The following is an 18,934-nucleotide window of genomic DNA, read 5'->3' as shown; positions in this document are numbered from 1 at the left end:
GCTGCAAACGAAAGCCTAATTTGATAGTATTGACAAGCAAGCTAAGATATGAAGTAATAAAAACAATAGTGGCTCAGTTTCAGCCCTGGATTGGGGCAGGCGTTGGGGAGAGACCACAGAAATGAGAGGATGGTGGAAAGCGAAAGGCCTGAGCTTTCATGAATGACCGACTAGCATTATTGACTTTCAGTCTGGAAGAAGATAGCACTTCCTATTTCAAATCAGACAGAAAATGAATTCCAGGTGAATCAAAGCCCTAAATGTACCAAATGAAATGATAAATATATTACGAGTAAAATTTGGAGACTGTCTAACCTTAGGAAGGCAAAAAGACCTTTTCAAGGAAGAGGGGAAACTTGAAGGAAAAGATGAACAGATCTTATACATTACAAATAAAAAATTCACCACTTCATACCAACTAGGATGGCTATTACTAAAAAAAAAAAAGAGGAGGAGGGGGAGGGGGAGGGAAAGGGAGAGGAGGCGGAGGAGGAGAAAAAATGAAAGAAAATAACAAGTGTTGACAGGGGACAGGATGTGGAGATATTGGAACCCTTGTGCATTGCTGATGGGAGTGTGAAATGGAGTAGCTGCTGTGAAAAATCATACGGAAATTCCTCAGAAAAATTAAACAATTACCATATGATCCAGTATTTCCACTTCTGAGAATACACCCTAAAGCAATGAAAGCAGGGACTCAATTAGATAATTTGTACACCCACGTTCACAGCAGCATTAGTCATAATAGCCAAAGGTGGAAGCAACCCAAATGTCCATCAACAGCTGAATGAATAAACAAAATGTGGCATATATACATGGTGGAATATTATTTAGCCTTAAAAAGGAAGGAAATTTCTAACACATGCTACAACATGGATGAAACTTGAGAACATTATGCTGAGTGAAATACACCAATCACAAAAGAACAAGCCAAAATAAATCTTTGTTCTTGGCAGTTGCGGGGCTCTTAAGCCTTGCTCATCCACCCTAAAGAGAAGCTCTTGTGTTAGCATATGTTGCCCATCCCACAAAGCCCATAGACTGTAGAGAAAATCCATGCCAGTTACTTACGTTAACAACCTACTCACTTCATCATCTATATGAACAGGCAACAAAGGGCTACTAGACATTCAAGAGCAACCAAGAACATAATAGAGAAGGATCAAGGTGCATAAAGAGAACAATTGGAATGGAGGATAACAGAGATAATATGGGACAGAAGAAAACAATGTAAAGACTTGAACCTTCTTTTCCTATTCCTGGATGTATCTCTGAATGGAAAATATTAAATAGTTTTTTAGGAAGGACAGAAACCTAGCAGGAAAATACTTTGCCCTCTGGGTAATCTGTACTGGAAGGCTATGTAGAAATCAGTATTATTTTGTTACATTTATATCATTATTAGTCTTAATGTAACCAGTGGAAACCGGCTTGGATAATTCTAAGATACAACAAAGATTGAAACAATTTATCTCACCAAAATTAGGCACTTTGTTTTCTAGTAAGTTGAGGCATCATAGAATGATTCTCATACTTAAAGTTGTAAATTTTGAAGTGTTCATGCTTAATAGTGAAGATAAAGGCATAAATAAGAATATTCTCCTCCTAAAACAGAATTGAAAAAATTAGTTTTAACCAAAAAGTTTAAAATGTCATTCCATTGTTAATTTCTCTGTCGAGTAAACTTCTATCATAGAAGCAAATATTTTAGTGCTCAGTACGTATGTGAGGGCTACAGAACAAAATTGTGGGCTACCTGTTAGTGGCAACAGATGAACCACCCTATGAGGAAATGAGCTCATGTACTTTCCTCCAGGAAAGATAAAGTAACCTACCTTGCAATTTGCTTCATCTTGCACATGGCTTTCTCCTCACTCTACTGAGGTCTCTGCTGAAATACATCTTCAGAGACAGGCCTTCCCCGACCCCACATCCAGCCTTAGTGTTCATCATACTGCTTATGACAACATTGTATCTCCTTGTGTGTTGTCTGTCATCTCCATTAAAATGTACACTCTGTATGAGCAGTGACTTAGTTCAATTTCATATCTCCACCACCTCGGATAGGTGTTCAATAAATATTTGTGGAGTAAATAATGAATAAATGTATACACAAAGAAAAGAATGAGGTAACAGCCAGGCATGGAGGGGGCTTGCAGAGATTTGCCTAAACAAGTGCACCGTGGCCAGGTGAGGAGGTGCAGTAGCCTCGGGGAAGTTGTCCAAGGTGCTGCCCTGGGGCTCACTGAATTCATGGGGCAAAAAGACACAGTATTGGCTAGCACTGCTGTCAGTGGTACTCCTCACACCCCGAAGTTTGTGAACTTCTTCGCCATCTCTATGCCTAGTTCTGAGGCAGTTTGGAGGGAGCCCTGATTACTTCTTTCTCCATCTGCTTTCCTTGTATTTAAAGGGCAGGACTGTGAGCACAGAATTTGAAAGGCATAGTTGAGATCTGTGCTTTGTAGCTACACCCCTTGTTTCTGAACATGATTCATTCTTTCTTTTTATCTATCACAACTGGCAAATTTTTTCTTCATAGTTGTGTTTTGGGTTTCTATTTCTTGAAAGTGACAGTTCTTACAAATGAACGTTCTACTTGACGTGTTTATTAAAGGTGCATAACAACAAAGTGTTACTTAGAAGGGAACAAGTTTTAACAGTATTTTTTTAAAAATCTAGGTTAGATTAATAGAATTTTCTTTGCTTTCAATTTCCTAAAGCATCTAACTATGCAAATATTTAAATACTAATGATCTCTTATGGTGGTATTGATTTTTATTATACTATGTGCCAAAAAAAAAAAAAAAAAAAAAAAAACTTTTTCCAAAACCCTGCAGGTAGATTAGCAATTGCTGACGTTGAGGTACAGGGCCTACAGCTGTAGCTCTCACAGTGCTTTTGTTTGTTTGTACATAGAGGAAAATCACCCATAATCATCCATTCCAATATCATTTCTTAAGCTTTGAAGTTTTCATGTTCAAATTTTCCTCAAAACAAATATGGCTTCAACCTAATATTTTTCTTTTTGTGTATATGACTGAAAATAAATATTTTACATTATATAACTTGGCATCCAAACCATGTACAGTGATTTAAAAATCAAGTGAACATGCCCATACATAACACAAATTCAAATCCTAAATTATAATTCTATCATCATTAATATAATAAATCCAAAATTGAATGGCTCACATATTTCTTCTAATGTATCATCAGTAAATATCCTTGAACTGAACCTGCCCATGAACTTAACATCATTAATTTACCAAATAAATTCAAAGAGAACACAGAGTTTTTCTTTATTGAAAATGATCCAACCACTTCTTCTTCCAAGACAAGCACTGCATGAAATAATGTGAACCATTTCGGAATACATCAATATTATAAAACGACTCAACTTTGTCTTTCATCTTTATATGCTCATTGACTAGCACAACGCCTGGTATGCTGTCATTGCTCAGTAAGCAATGAATAAGTAAATCAGTATCAGAATATTCTCTTTGGGGTTCTATCCTGTACGTAAACATTAGTAAGAAGCAAACAGAAATGCCGACATGTCGATTACAGTGCTAGGCAGCAGCAGAATGTAATTTTCCCAGAAACATTCTGAGGCATTGCTTTGCAAATTCATGCCTAAGTTTAAGCACAAGTATAGGAGAAGGAGGCTATTGGGAGACTTTACCATCAAAAACCCTAAAAACCAAGTTAGATAGATCATAACGTAATCGGGTTAGAATTTTAAAATGTTTTGATGCAAAGGCCAGTGCAGGCTCCCAAGTGCCCTGGGGGGGCCTCCCTGCAGCATGACCCACTCGGTGGTCGTACAGGTCGGCCAGTGCAGAAACCATTTCAGCTGCTACTTTTGGGACGTGGCACTGTGGGAGCATGCCACAGTTAACCAGAGAGGAATTTATGATGAGGCAATAAGCAGCTTCTTTAGAAATGTGGATAGCAGGCTGTCTTGATTGACCTGGAGGAAGAGGTAGTAAATGAAATTCTGCAGGGACCTTTGAGATGTTTGACAGCAAGCAGCTCATCACTTATCAGTTCCTGGCTCAGGGAATAATTGGGCTTTGGGTCACAAAATTTTTGGCAGTCTTCATCAAGAACAGATTTTAGAGAAACTCAGAAAGTCCACAGAGCAGTGGTTGTCTGCAGGGTTTTTTTTTTTTTTTTAATAATACATTTCATGGGAGGAGGAACAGGATCTGGACTTGGCACATTTCTTTAAAAAGCGCTTCAGGATGAATCCCCAGAAGAATACAGACTCGTGACTTCAATATATCCTTCTGTCTTTATTTGACATCATTAGCAAAATTGACCTCATGGTGAATTCTGGAAAGTTGGGTACAACTATAAAGCCAAAGAGTCTGGATACTTCGAGTGCTGGGGCTTTTAAAAAGTGGCAGCAGAAGCCCTTTGATGCAATGACCAACACTGTGGCCAATATGCTGCTTAACCTAACACACTCTGCGAGCTTTGAAGGATCCCTTAATAGGGACCTTAATGAAATCAGCGTGAACTTAGTTCCTTTTCCTCAACTGCATTATCTTGTGTTGAGCCTAACACCTCTGTCTGCACTGGCAGATGTTAACATTCCTCCTTGAAGGTTGGACCAGATGTTTTCAGATGCCTTCAGTAAAGATCACGAGCTAATTGGGGTTGACCCCAAACATGGTTTCTACCTCACTTGTGCCCTCATGGTTAAAGGAAATGTCCAGATTTGAGATCTTCACAGAAATACAGAAAGATTGAAACCTTCTCTATGGTTTGTCTCGTGGAATCAAGAAGGCTGGAGGACCGGCGTGTATTCCGTACCTCCTGTGGGCCAGTCCCATTCATTTTTAGCTTTTGCAAATAACACATGTTTGTATGTGAAGCCTGCTTTCATGGAAGTTAGCGAGAGATTCATGAGACTCTATACAAAACAGGCTCTCTTCATCACCATCTACAAATTGAAGGGATGGAGGAAAGCTTTTTCACAGAAGCTGTGTCATGTTTTTCAGCACTCATACAGGAATATAACCAACTGGATGCCACAGAAAGCATGCCTGTGAAAGATTTATCTAGACTAAGCATAGCTGTGTAAAAAAGAAACCCAAAATATACTTTTTCTTAATTTCACATTGTTTTTGTCATCTTCATAATTTTTGTGATTCAGAAAGCCCCGTTTGTGTTTTTCATGTTAGGAAGTATTTTTATCTGAATGAGTGGTTCCATTTAATCAAATTTGTTGTGTGAAATTCATAAAGTCCTAGTACCTGAACTTCAAACACTTGTCTTCAGAAAACCCCCATTTTCTATAATTGAGAGAACAGAGTTCTTCAGCATTTTACTTTATTTATGAACTCATATTTAGGCATTTATACAAGGTAATCATGTATTCGGTAAAAATCTTGTACATATATATTTTTATATTTATTTATAAGTTATGTTTTTATATTCTGTTTAGATTCAGCTGGTTCTTTGAAAGTACTTACAGGGAGTTGAAGAACACAATATAAATATTTCTGTGTAATACCCAACAACTTCGGGGATAGATTTTATCACAACTATGAAGAAGATTTTGTTTCTTCTTTGGATAACCACTTGTTTACACTCAAAAGAATCAATTAACATTTATTTTAAAATGTATTTGTAGTAAATTATTTTTAAATATAATGCTTTATTATCAAACCAGTTGCTTTTATAACAAATTGTCCATAATTTTAAACAACAAAGATGTTTTGACTTTAAAATCTTATTTTTGAAAGGAAAGAAAATTTGCTATTGCTGGAGTTGATTGTACCTCTTTGTGTGTGTGTGTGTGTGTGTGTGTGTGTGTGTGTGTGTGTGTGATTGATATGAGCATTTAAGGCTGTCATTTTCAAATACAAAAGTTTAGTGTTCTGTCATCCACTCTGTGGCATAAACATTACTATAAAGTCAAACGTGGAAAAGAACAGAAGCTCACCAAAAACAAAGAAATAATAATTTAAACAATAAGTTTGAATGTAGGAAGGGCTGGAAAAATTATGTTTTAGATTATGCTTCTCTACGTGAAGCTGAAATTTTTCACACTGAAACTTTAACGTGATTGTCTGTTGCATGGCATTTGGAATGCAGATCCACAGTAGAAAATGACAGTGGTTCATATGTCGTACAGTGCTATGGCCTGTACCCCAGAGAAAGATTAGAAATGGCTCCAGTTCAATAAGCTCACAAATGAACAAGAATATTTTATCTTCAGTTTTTTTTTCAGAGCCTTTCACCTAGGGACCAATGTGTATTCCTCATGGATGAAATAAATCAGCATTACTTACTTCAGCCTGATGTTATATTGTTAGCTGTTACATGGCTGAAGTAACTAGGTATTTATGGAAGCTAGTATTTATTAGCTTAACTTTGTGCTAGATATGTACATAAGTTGTGGTTTTATAACTCTCTGTAGTTCCAGTATCTGTATCTGAAAGGAGACGTCAATGTTATTAAAGAAGCAGCTGCTCTGTTGTAAATTCCACGTAACATGCTTGAGTTTTAGGTCTTTTCTCTTTGGTCAGCAGTGACTCTTCTCATTTCATATGATGTACACACCCAAGGTGGGAATTGGAAAAGAAGTTATCACCTAGTTAGAGAGCTCAGTTGAGCTTAGAACAAAGTCTGACACAAAATCTCAATTTGTAACTTTAGAATGTATCTCATACAGTTTTGAGAGCATCACACTAAATCTGTAGTTGCCAGAAGCATTGTTACAGTTTAATGCATATTAATTAAAAAGTGTATTTTTAGTGATAATGATAAATGCGGATACCTTTTACATTTTAGATAGTTGTTCATAACAAAAACATGAATACTCCCATCCTTTTGTTTGCATGGTGTTGACAGGAGGTAGAGAGCACACTCCCTCCAAGAGTTTAACTGACAGGATTGTACTCTTTGTGGGCAGGGTTTAACGTAAACCACAAGGGGTAGTGAGGCCCCCAGGGGCTGAGAAGCATCAGGAAGCCATTAACACTCCTAGGCTAAAAGGGGAAAGGGGCAGACACAGTGTTCACCAGAGCCTATGAGAGATGGCTCTACGGGAGAGACAAGGCCTGAAAAGAGCAAAGGCTGTAGGAACCCACTGCCACCTCCAGAGCCACATACCTGAACTCACCATCTTGCCACCTTCCAGGCTGGTGTCTCCCACTGGCTGAGTCTGACCTGAAGCCCAAGGGTGAGGGGACCTGGAGATGCAGGGCTGAGGGTCAGACCCCCAGGATGCAGGGCAGAGAAGGGCAGAGAATGAATCTAGGAGGAGTAGGGAGAGGGGGTCAAACAGAGAAGGGCTGACAAAGTGGCCACCTGATTTGTATGTACTGATGGTTTGATTCTGCGTGAGAGAATGTTTTCAGAGTTCTGGTTTGAATCCAAGCCAAAAGTCTTAGAAAGTATTAAAGATGGCAACAAGTTTTAAATTGCTGTTTTGTTACATTTTAATGAGAAATTATGGTTATGTACCAATCAATAGTTGTGAAGTAAATGCTAAGTACTGAAATAGGTGTCAAATCTCTTGCCAAGAAAAATTGGAAACGGGAAATATTTTTATTCAATGATTATAATAAAAGCATATTTTAAATTGCTATTATAGTCACCCAATTTAAGTACGTGGTTCCTAGGAGAGAGGAATTATGTTCCCCCAAAGTACTCTGCATCTCCAGGACAATGCTACTCAGTACCTTCCTAAATGTGTGCCGAGTCCTTTGCAATGTCCCAAATACATCACAAGTAAATTGGTATTTAGTGAATTCATTTTAAACTCAGATTTCTTTTGTTGTTCTGAAATTTCCCAGGGGGAAAAAAAGCATAACAATCCTGAAATATCATATGTGCAAAAGGAATGAACAGGAAACAATTCCTTTTTGTACTAAGGTGGGCACATAGGAATACATCTATGTCCTCTGGGTCAGGTGACAGGAACCTTTTGGAATGACTTAGGTTCTGCCATGGCTCTAGAGGGGACACTTGCAAATGTCTCGTAGTGTCTCAGGGCTGAGCATTCCCAGTGGGCTGGGGACTACCCTCGAGAGGCTGTGGGGCTGACAGGCTCATTGGCCCCCTGGTCCCACGACCAGGATTGATTATTTGAAGTGCTAAACATCCTGCAAGGCAGAGGGGAACGGGAACTAGGAAAGCATATGCATGACCACAGCATTGAAGATACAGAGATGGGGAAAGATAAAAAATGATAAAGAATGAAAAATGGAGAACTAAATTAGACATGAAAGACAGAATAAAGTAGTGACAATGAGCAAATAAGAGAGAGGAAAGTAGATAAATGGGAAAGAAAGGAACATTTATTGAGCATCTCCTCTGCCATACAAGCTAGTATGTGGGTATCCTTCTCCCCATTTTAGCGATGAAGCTGAGGCTCAGAGAGCCTATGTCATTCATTCAACGTCAATATAACCAGCAGGTGAGAGAGCCAGGGTTGGCCCCAGGTGTGTCTGACTCTAATGCCTGTGAACGTCCCATTGCACACAAGGAGCAATCATATACTGGCCTTAAATCCAGCAGGCAGCAGTCTGGGGCCCTGTTTTCCCTTCTAGATTTCCCATGGTGCCACCCCAACCTGCCTGGAAGTTCTGGAATTCTCTCTCTTCCTACTCTTCAGTCTTGCACGTTGCAGAGTAAGACTGTCCCTCCATCATATGCACTGCTAACAGAGTCCCTTGCCAGGTACACAAGGACTTCAACCGCAAGAATGTTTTCATAATCATTTACAGGAAACTGTAACATAAAATTTTCTTTTTTACACACACACACACACACACACACACACAAAACTGGTTTAGTCTATAATTCATTTATGAACTCCTGAAATACATAAAAATAGACTCAAACGAATAGAAAAACATCCATTCTTGGATAGGATGACTCAACAGGTCTTCCTAATAAACTTATCAATGATGCAAACCCAATAAAAAAAATCAAACTCTTTTATAGAGTTGGACAAGTTGAACTAAAGTTTCTATGAAAAAGCAAACAGGTAGTAAACATTGAAAAGGAAATATTGAAAGGATAAACTACAATGGTATGTATTAGCTTCATTAGGCATCAAAACATACTAAAAAGCATCTATAATTACGATAATCTGGTACTGGTACATGAAGAGACCAAGTGGCCAGTTGAATAGCAGGTACATATAAAAGCTTGGTAAAGGTGACATCTCAAATCACTGGGAATAAAGATGGACTTTTTAATAAATGTTGTAGGTACTACTAGGTCACCCTTTGGGACAAGGTAAAATTAAATCCACATCTCACACCATACACAAGAACAAACTCCAAATGAATTAGAGATCTGAATGTAAATAAATGAAGCTATACAAGTAGCATAGGGAGACATGGTGACTACATCTTTAACTTTGGTACAGGGAAAGGCTTTCTAAATAAAGACTCAAAATGCAGAGGCAATAAAATAAAGTATTGTTAATTTGAATACATAAAACATTTTTTAAAATTTTCATGGCAAAAAAAAACCACACCATAAACAAAGTCAAAGACAAATGATAATCTGGAAGAAAATGTTGGCAATATATTCCACAGACAAGAGGTCAGTATCCTTAATGTATAAAGAACTCTTAAAATTGAGGGACAAGGGATTGGAAAAAAAATGAACAGACAATTCACAAAAACAAGATATATAAATGGCCCTCAAATATCTAAGAAAATGTTCAAGTTCACTAATAAAGAAATGTAAATGAAAATAAGACCGAGATACAACTTCTTGCCTATCAGACTGGCAAAAACTAAAAAGCAAGACAAACTCTGTTGGTGAGACTTTGGGAAAATAGGCGCTCTCAACTCGGTACAACCTTTCAGAAGGGAAATGTGGCAATATCTAACAAAACTACATAAACACCTGCCTTTGACCCATCCCACTTCTAAAAATATACCCTGAAGATAGACCTCCAACAGTACCAAAGGTTATTCATTGTAGCTCTGTTTGTAATAGCAAAATATTGGAAATAATAAGTAGCTGTGGTAGGCAGAATAATGCCCCCCCCCAAAGAAGTCCATATCCTGAACCTATGGCTATGTTACCTTACATAGCAAAAAGGGACTTTGAAGGTGTGATTAAGTTAAGGATTTTGAGATGGGGAGATTATCTGAGATTATCCAGATGAGCCCAATGTAATCACAAGGGTCCTTATAAGTGAAAGATGGAGGCAAGAGAGTCAGAAATTCAGGTAGCGTCTAGGAAAGGTTTCTCACTGTCTGGGAAAGAACTTGCAAATAAAGGGGAAAGGCTCAAATTAAATGTCATGCTGGATTGGAATCATACATATCAGTATAAACTCATGGTTTAGAATATATATACTTACAGGTAGATATAGAAATAATATAAGTATATGCACATGCTAGTTAGTATATGTACATATCCTTGCTGAGAGAATCTAGGAATGCCTAGAGCCTAGATCTTGATGCCATCCTCCAACAAAACGAACCAAGACTCCTTGAATAAGTGATTAATTCCAGGTCTGGGGCAAGGACAGTATAAATGGAATATCTTATGATCACAGAAAATAAGCAAATATTTTTTAATAATGGGGTATGTCAAAAGGACGTAGGAGCCAACTGGAAGGAATTCCCAATAGCCAAAACAACAACTTAAGCCATAATATAAAATAATGATGGTACTAGATTATAACCCATAGAATAAAATGTCCATGAGACCATATTTATATAAATAATTGAATAACTATGTGGAGAAGGAAAAGCTTTCCCAATAAACAAATATAAACGGAATGAAGGAGATAAAGCACAATCAGGCAAACATCATAGTAATAAGTGTTGCACGTAAGAACCACCAGTGGGTGCTAAAATGAGTGGGCAACAGAATGAGGAGAAGCAAGACACTAACATTCTCAACATATCTACCCAAAGGTTTTTATCAGTTAGAAAAGAAAAATACATTTACGTGAGTGGAGAAACCTGGTGGCCACCACCTTCATTGAGATCAAGGTTAACATCACCAGAAATAAGATATATCATCAAGTGTTCTTTGATACGACGCAGTGACAAAGATACAACAGCATTCTGTGGTTTAAGAATAATATGTAAAAAATGCACAACCTCAATCGAATCATGATAAAACATTGGAAAAATCCAAAGTGAGAGCACTACTAAATACCTGACCAGTATTTATCAAAAGTACTTATCATGAAAGCCAGGGAAAGAATCAGAAACTGTCACAGAGTGGAGGAGACAGCAATTAAATGCAGTGCAAGATCGTGGGGTTGGGTCCTGGAACATAAAAGGGACATTCAGAGAAAAACTGGTGAAATTTTAAAAAGATCAGTAATTTAGTTCATAGTATTGTACTAATAATACGAATTTCCTGGTTTTGAGCATTGTAAATTGTTACCATCAGAGGAAGCTAGACAAAGGGTATATGTAAACTCTCTCTACTAGTTTGCAACTTTTCTGCAAATCTAAAATTATTTCAACTAAAACATTTCTTAAAATATGGTTTCATTATTATTCTACATTTAGTTAATTTGTTCAAGAATAAACAAATTTGTGTCTCAAACTCTCTATATACTAGGCATTCAGTAAATGCTGTATTGAGTTAATAAATAAATGATCCTCTCCCTTGCTCAAGCAATCAAGAACTAAAAATGAATTAAAATTCACTCTGATCAGATTTATGAAACTAGAATTATAGTTGAGGGAGAAAAAGAAAATCTTTCTGATAGGCTACAACTGGATTTATTGGCCTCATTTAAGTTTGTGAACAAACCTAAAACCAGTGTGTTACCCTTGGAGAATTGAGTGTAGAAAGGGTCCTGGACCATATGATTTCAACTGATATGTGGGATATAAAACTGAAAGCAACAAAGGAACAAGACAAACAAATAAACAAAAATCAGTGGTTACCAGAGGGTAAGAGAAGAGAGGGTGTTAGATGATGATAAAAGGGATCAAATATATGATGATGGAAGGAGAACTGACTCTGGGTAGTGAACACATATACAGAGAATGTATACAAAATTGTACACCTGAAATCTATGTAACTGTACTAACATTGTCACCGCAATAAACTTTAAAAAAAAAATAAAAGAAAGGGTCCTGGAACCTTGGAAGGGCTAAGAAGCAAAGAATCGACTTAGTGGCTTGACCTTTCTTTGTCATTTTTTTACCTTTAGAGAAGTAAGAGCCTGTGGTACCAGGGACCTTTATTAATTATTTTACTTTCCTACCATTCCTGAACATAGACAGCGTACAGAAAAGTAAATCTTAAGAGTTATTTTCATTAACTCCTCTAAGTGATCCCAGACATGTTAATATCTTGCCCCACATTTAAAGAGACTTGCTGAACATTTTTAACAGTCTCTTTAAAAATCAAATAACTCATTATATTCTTTGCATTTAGACCCAGCTCTTCATGATACAGTTAAAGGAACTTATTTCCATCTGTTCCAACTTTGGTAGAGAAAGACACCTGCAGGTTGGCATCATCTTGAACATTTTGGTGGTTCCTCAGTTAGTTCAACATAAAATTATCACATGATCTAGCAATTCCACTCCTAGGTATGTATATACTCAAAAGAATTGAAAAGCAAGTGTTCAAACAAAAACTTATATAAGAATTTCCATAGCAGCACTATTCCCAATAGCCAAAAGGTGGGAAAAAAACAACAAAAACCTTAATGTCCATGAACCAGTGAATGGTTAAATAAAATGTGGTATAGCCATACAATGTAATGTTATTTAGCCATAAATACCGTGTTTCCCCGAAAATAAGACCTAGCCGGACAATCAGCTCAAATGCATCTTTTGGAACAAAAAGTAATATAAGACTTGGTCTTGTATTATATAAGACCCGGTATTATATTATATTATATTATATTATATTATATTATATTATATTATATTATATTATATTATATTATATTATATTATATTATTATTGTATTGTATTATAATTACATAAGGCCTGGTCTTCTATTATAGTAAAATAAGACCAGGTATTATATTAATTTTTGCTCCAAAAGACGCATTAGAGCTGATTGTCCAGCTAGGTCTTATTTTCGGAGAAACAGGGTAGGAATGAAACACTGATACATCAGTCCTCAGGGCTTGGTCAATTCCAGCCCAGCTTTAGCTGCTTGGGTTCACTTAACCTGTAAGGAGGAACCCATAGGTCATTTCAGGGGTATTGTGAGAACATAATTCTTCAATTTAGTGATGGGTTCATTGGTGTTCATTTTATTATGCTTCAAAACTTATAAATATATTCTCTTGTATGTATCAAATATTTCATGGTGCTTTTTTGTTTTCCATAAAGAAGAATAGCTCTACACCCTAAGAATAATGTTAGAAGTTTAATTCCTTTGAATGGGGAACATTCATGGACCAAGTAGATCTTCCAAAATGCTGCAGATAAGTGTGTTTCTCCCCCGGCTTCCCCAGTTGGGATCAGAACTCAAGCAGATTTAGGGTTGGAAAGCTGCTTCAACTATGGTGTTCTATATTTTCTTTGTCTCCTTCCTTGAAATTAGAAGATAAGTAATAAAGTACCTGATCAAGAAGGAAAAACTAATCATCTTAACCAACACACATGTTGGGAGAATCAATCCACGTGGGCCCTGAGCATTCCTGGACTTTCTTGCTGGGGAGGCCACGGATGCAGGCCCTGACTTCTCTTTACTGGGGCCATTTCTCAGGGTTGTGTTTGAGGAATGATGATATCTCTTCCCCAAGAGCAGCCTTGCTGACCACTCACCATAAACGTGGTGGATTCCACAGCTCACTGTTCCTCAGTTAAGTCAGAAACCTACTGCATCCCCCTCAGTGTCCAACTAGGCCCACCTCCATCTCCTCGGTGCAGTTTGGGGTGCATAGAAAACATGTCATTTTCATGCTGCCAGCATCCATGAAACACTAAAGGGCTAATCTGTTAACTTGCAAGTAGGGTAAAATCCCAGGCCCTTCACAGGACCTGCCTGTTTTGGTGACAAAGATGGGATGCTGATGGAGACACGGCATTCTGAAAGAGAAAGGACAAGAACCCTCTTGGTAGGTTATGGGATGTGAGAATACTCTGACATCTGGTAGGATTGCTCTCGCCTAGGTGGTAGTGAGGGTGGGAGGGTAGAGTAAGGCTCTCTCACTGTTCTGTGTGTTAAACGAGGCTGAGCAACAAAAGGTCGGGTCGAAACAGGCCACCCAGCAGGTGCTTTCGTTGTGGCACATGTTCCTCTGGGGTGAGAGATGGAAGGACAGTGGGGCATGACAGTGGGGCAGCAAGTCACACGCCCCAGCCAAGAGGTAGGCAGTATGGCTGCGGCAGATGGGTCAGGGGGTCCACAAAGCTGAAATAACGTGTCAGCACTGAGGTTACAGAACTTTGGGTAGGCTGAAACAGCAGAAGCCTGTTTGTTGAACCTAGTGGTGGGGGCCCCTTGAGACGGAGAGTAGATGCAAAGGCTTGCTTGCTGGCACCAAGCCATTCTCTCCCTCCATCTCTCCCCCAACGCCAGCTGCTTCAGGGAAGAAGGCTGGCTGTGCTGGCGAATATCAGGGAGGGGAGAGGAGGGATTCAGATGTTTATGGCTCTGTTGGATGGAGGTACCCACGTCTACTTGGTCCCTTACGGCTGGAGGGTGAGCTAAGCATCAAGTTGGCCCAAAGTGCTGAGGATACATGTATGGATGAAAAAGGGACCACATACTAAACCTGACTAGCTCAGGGGAGCCTGCATGGTGGACCCTACAAACTCAGAGAGCGAAAGTAACCGCACAGGATGGTCTGAACACAAAAATTCCTAACTGAAAGCAGATCATGGTGGGTAGTCACGTCCTAGGCCTGTAGCTTCTTTCTATTATCTTTTCGTATCTCAGATAACATGCCTTTGAACTCTCAGAATAATCTTTTATAGCCCCTCGTGGCACAACCGCTGCACCAGAGCATGAGGCCACAGAAGCCCTCGCTGTCATCTTGCTCCCCACAGAGCATCTCTGTGTGCTGCAATGTTAATTACTAACTATCTTGTACCCAACAATCTAAAAGAAGTATGTGTTTTTCCATTTTGCCTTTTTTATCTAATCCCAGAGATTTCCCTGCTTTGCTTTCTCCCATCTTTAATCTATTACCATTTCATGTAACTTTCCTTACTCTTCTCCTTTTATTTTAACGTGTAAAATAAGCCGCAAAACTGCCATTCTCCAGAGCATTTTCTCAATCTATTGAGATTTTGCTTCCTGGCATATGTCATCAGTTTGGCTCAAATAAACTCATAAAAATTCTCTACAGGTTTGGATGTTTCTTACATGGACACAGGACAGAGCAATGGCACCAGGAGATGCTAAAAGAATGATGCCCCTGAACCCCAGTGCTCTCCAGAGGCCAGGGGTACCCAGGGTAGGAAGCAGCACCTATTCTGCGATAAGGAGCCAAAGGGCAAAAAGCTGCCCTCGCCCCTTTGCACCACACAGGTTCCCCGAGCTGGGAGACAGCGTGATTCCTGAAACTGTTACGACAGCCCCTGAAGTACCTGTGTTAAACTCTTTGGTCTGTGTTCCCACACAGAAGAAAAATCACTGGAATTCAACTGATAGGGTTCGGACAAAGTTTGCAGCAAGGAAGGGAAATTAAAATGACCTTTGAACGGCTTCAAGACACTACAGTTGTGTCCCCCGCATATATGTGTATAAAGAAATTGATGTTACTTGCTTATATTGTAAATATTCATAGTGATGAGAGGACACGCTGCCATTCAGGGATTCCCTGACCTCTTCCAGCTGGTCTAATAGAAACAATATAGAATCCCAGAGAAAAAGAAAAATCACAGCCAATCTCCAGAGGCCATTGCTAAGTACAGCAGCACCACCTGCCGGACACAAGCACCAAATACATCCTATGTTAGTTTCTAGGGCTACCATAGCAACGTGCCACAAAACTGAGTAGCTTAAGCAACAGAAATGTATTGTCTCAGTTCTGGAAGCTGGAAGTCCACAATTAAGGTGTCAGCAACGTTGCGTCCTTGCGAGGGCTGTGAGGGAAAGATGTGTTCAGGCCTCTCTCCTTGATTTGTAAATGGCCAATTTCATTTTCACATGGTATTTTCCCTGCATGAGCGTCACTGTGTCCAAATTTCCCCTTTTTATAAGGACACCAGGTGTATTGGATTAGGGTCCACCCTAATGACCTCATTTCCACTTGATTATCTCTGTAAACACTCAATCTCCAATAAGGTCACATTCTGAGGTAGTGGGAATTAGGACTTTAACATATGAATTTGTGTGTGGCGGGCAGGGGGGGTGACAAAATGCAACCTGTAACATGCCCCTTTCAAAAATGCAAGGCAGCTTTTGTCCATTACTGACCTCTTGTTAAAAATGACCCATGGAGGCCTTGCGACTCTCAGACCTGACATCCCCATTTTGGGGTGGGTTAACTAGTTAGAACAAGACAACTACAAGGAAAAGGGCCCATTTGCTGCTCAAATTAAAATGTATTTGAGGGCACGGCTGGCCTGGCCTTACTGACGTCGCAAATTTGCATAAAGTAGCAGCTAACCCTCTGGGAAAACCTTGATCCCCCCACTCTGCCACCTGAAGCAAAGCTACTGGCTTAACAGGGCCTTGGATTCACAAAGATTCTCTGAAATGCCTGGGCCCGGCTCCCCTTTGATTCAGTTCAGCTGAACATTGTGTTGTCGACAGTGCTCCTGACGGTTTGACCTCGGCGTCCGCTATGGTGGTCGCTGGGATCAGTGGGCAGAAGTCAGGGCTGTTCTCAAAGCTCTGGTCGTTGGCGCTGAGGGGCAGGTTGTCAGGACGGGCAATCCGCCAGAGGCCCTGAATGTCCCAGCACATTCTTGCTGGGTTGGCCAAGGATGCAAGGCCCAGACTGCTCTTTGCTCAAGGCCATTTCTCTGGGTTGTGTTTGCAGTGAATAGGGTTTCCAGGTGGGACTTCCCACCCGTTCTCAGGAATATTTTTCGCTTTCCCGTTACCGAATCCCGAGAAAAGTTGGTCAGGAAATCGGGAAAATCGGCTCCTTGAACCCAGTAATACCCACAATGGGAAGTAAATTGCTAGGGTTTCCAGGTGGGAGTTCCCGCCCATACTTGGGAATTTTTTTGCTTTTCTGTTTGTGAATCCCAAGAAAAGTTAGTCGGGAAATCGGGAAAATCGGCTCCTTGAACCCAGGTGCTTGGTAGTATCAGCTGTCACTTTGTGGAAACGATTCATCGTGGAGAACAGACAACAGTTTATATCTCAGGATTCAGGAATGGGAAAGCAAAAAAAATTCCTGAGAACAGGCGGGAATTGCTGCCTGGAAACTAGCAGTGAACAGCCTTGAGGAATGAGGTAACCCTCCCCAACCCCACCAGCTCACCACTCACGATAAAAGCAGTAGATTCTCCAAGTCCAGTATTTCTCCAAGGTGCCACAAACCCACTGCAGGCACAGCACCAATTTAAACCCATCTTTGTCACCTCTGTGGGACTTGCGGGGCATGGGGAATTGACACCAGCTGCAGGCTTACGCTGCTTGCTGTGCTATGAGTAATCAAGTCCTCTGTCTCTAACACAGGTGTCTCCTGTATTCTGCTAGCGTCCGTGAAATAGTAACAGGCTGATTTGTTAGCTTGCAAGTAGTGTAAAATCCCAGATCCTTCACAGTCCCTGAGTTCAGGGGAAATGATGTAAGAGTAAAAGCCATGTGCTTTCCAAAGGTCCTGGACAAGGATTCTCTGAGCATGTGACGTTCTTGGCTGGTTTGTATGCCTAATGTTTGGTCTCCCCTAGGTCACTTTGTTCTGTTACAATAATTCAGTTGCCCATTCTTTCAATTGTTCAATTCCCCCAAAAGACATTAGTATCCTGCATAAGACACTCTTACCACTTTTTAATAGCAATAACAGCAGCAAAACTTACAGAGTGTGAGACATTGTTCTAAAGGCTTGAGGCATTGTTCTCTATACCTTCTCTATACTACCATCTTTACTCCTCAGAACAACCCTCTAAAGTGGGTACTACCACCTCCAGTTTACACATTAGGAGACTGAGGCGCAAATCGTACAGTTAGTCAGGGCTAGAGATGGGATTCAAACCCCGGCAGTCTGGCTTCAGTGCTCACTTTTCACCACTCATTAGACTGCCTCAGAGTAGGCCTTTTTTATCCCAGGGCCATAATGAATGACAGGCCCAGAGATCTTGGTTTGAAATCTTAGGAAGATAATGCCAGTGAAACTTTTAACACTTGACTTTGACATACAGCATTTTAAACTACTTTTTGACACTGTATATTAGACAATTAGACAATATTCCTCTTTGCTTTGATCTTTTCTATCCAGCCTATGTATAAATGCAGTCTCCAGTTTTCATACTCTGTATTAGTTTCCTATTGCTGTGTAACAAATTATCAAACTCAGTGGCTTAAAACAACACAGATTTATTATCTTACAGTTCTGGAGGTCAGAAGTCCAAGATGAGCTGGTGGGACTGACTTCCTTCTGGAGGCTCGAGGAGAGAATCTGTATCCTCGCCTTTTCCATTTTCTAGAGGCTGCCTGAATTCTTGGCTCATAGTCCTTTACTCCATCTTCAAAGCCAGCAGCATAGCATCTTCAATTCTCTCTCTCTCTCTCTCTCTCTCTCTCTCTCTCTCTCTATCTCCCCCTCCTCCCCCACCTCCCCCCACTTCCACCGCAGCCCTCTTGGTCAGTCTTTCCTTTATAAGGACCCTTGTGATTACATTGGGCCCATCCAGATAACCCAGGATCTTCTCCATCTCAAGCTCCTTAACTTAATCTCATTGCAAAGCCCCTTTTGCCATGTAAGGAAAAAATATTCACAGAGGGGATCAGGATGTAGATATCTTTCTTTTGGAGGGGTATCATTCTGCCTACCCTACTCTCTAAGCAGTTGTCCCTTTATAGTATGGAGATTTTTACACA

At 39.8% G+C, this 18,934-nt stretch overlaps 1 protein-coding gene and 1 pseudogene across 3 annotated transcripts in view; one reads left to right on the top strand and one right to left on the bottom strand.

Annotated features, from left to right (window-relative positions):
* PLGRKT (plasminogen receptor with a C-terminal lysine) overlaps positions 1–18,934 on the bottom strand; it is a 41,868-nt gene that overhangs the window by 17,770 nt on the left and 5,164 nt on the right. The window lies entirely within an intron of this gene.
* Positions 3,807–5,092, top strand: LOC117032457 (tubulin epsilon chain-like; annotated as a pseudogene).

This window comes from Rhinolophus ferrumequinum, chromosome 12 (genome assembly GCF_004115265.2).
Source record: "Rhinolophus ferrumequinum isolate MPI-CBG mRhiFer1 chromosome 12, mRhiFer1_v1.p, whole genome shotgun sequence".
In the NCBI taxonomy this organism is placed as follows: Eukaryota; Metazoa; Chordata; class Mammalia; order Chiroptera; family Rhinolophidae; genus Rhinolophus; species Rhinolophus ferrumequinum.
This window is presented reverse-complemented; position numbering and strand designations above follow the sequence as displayed.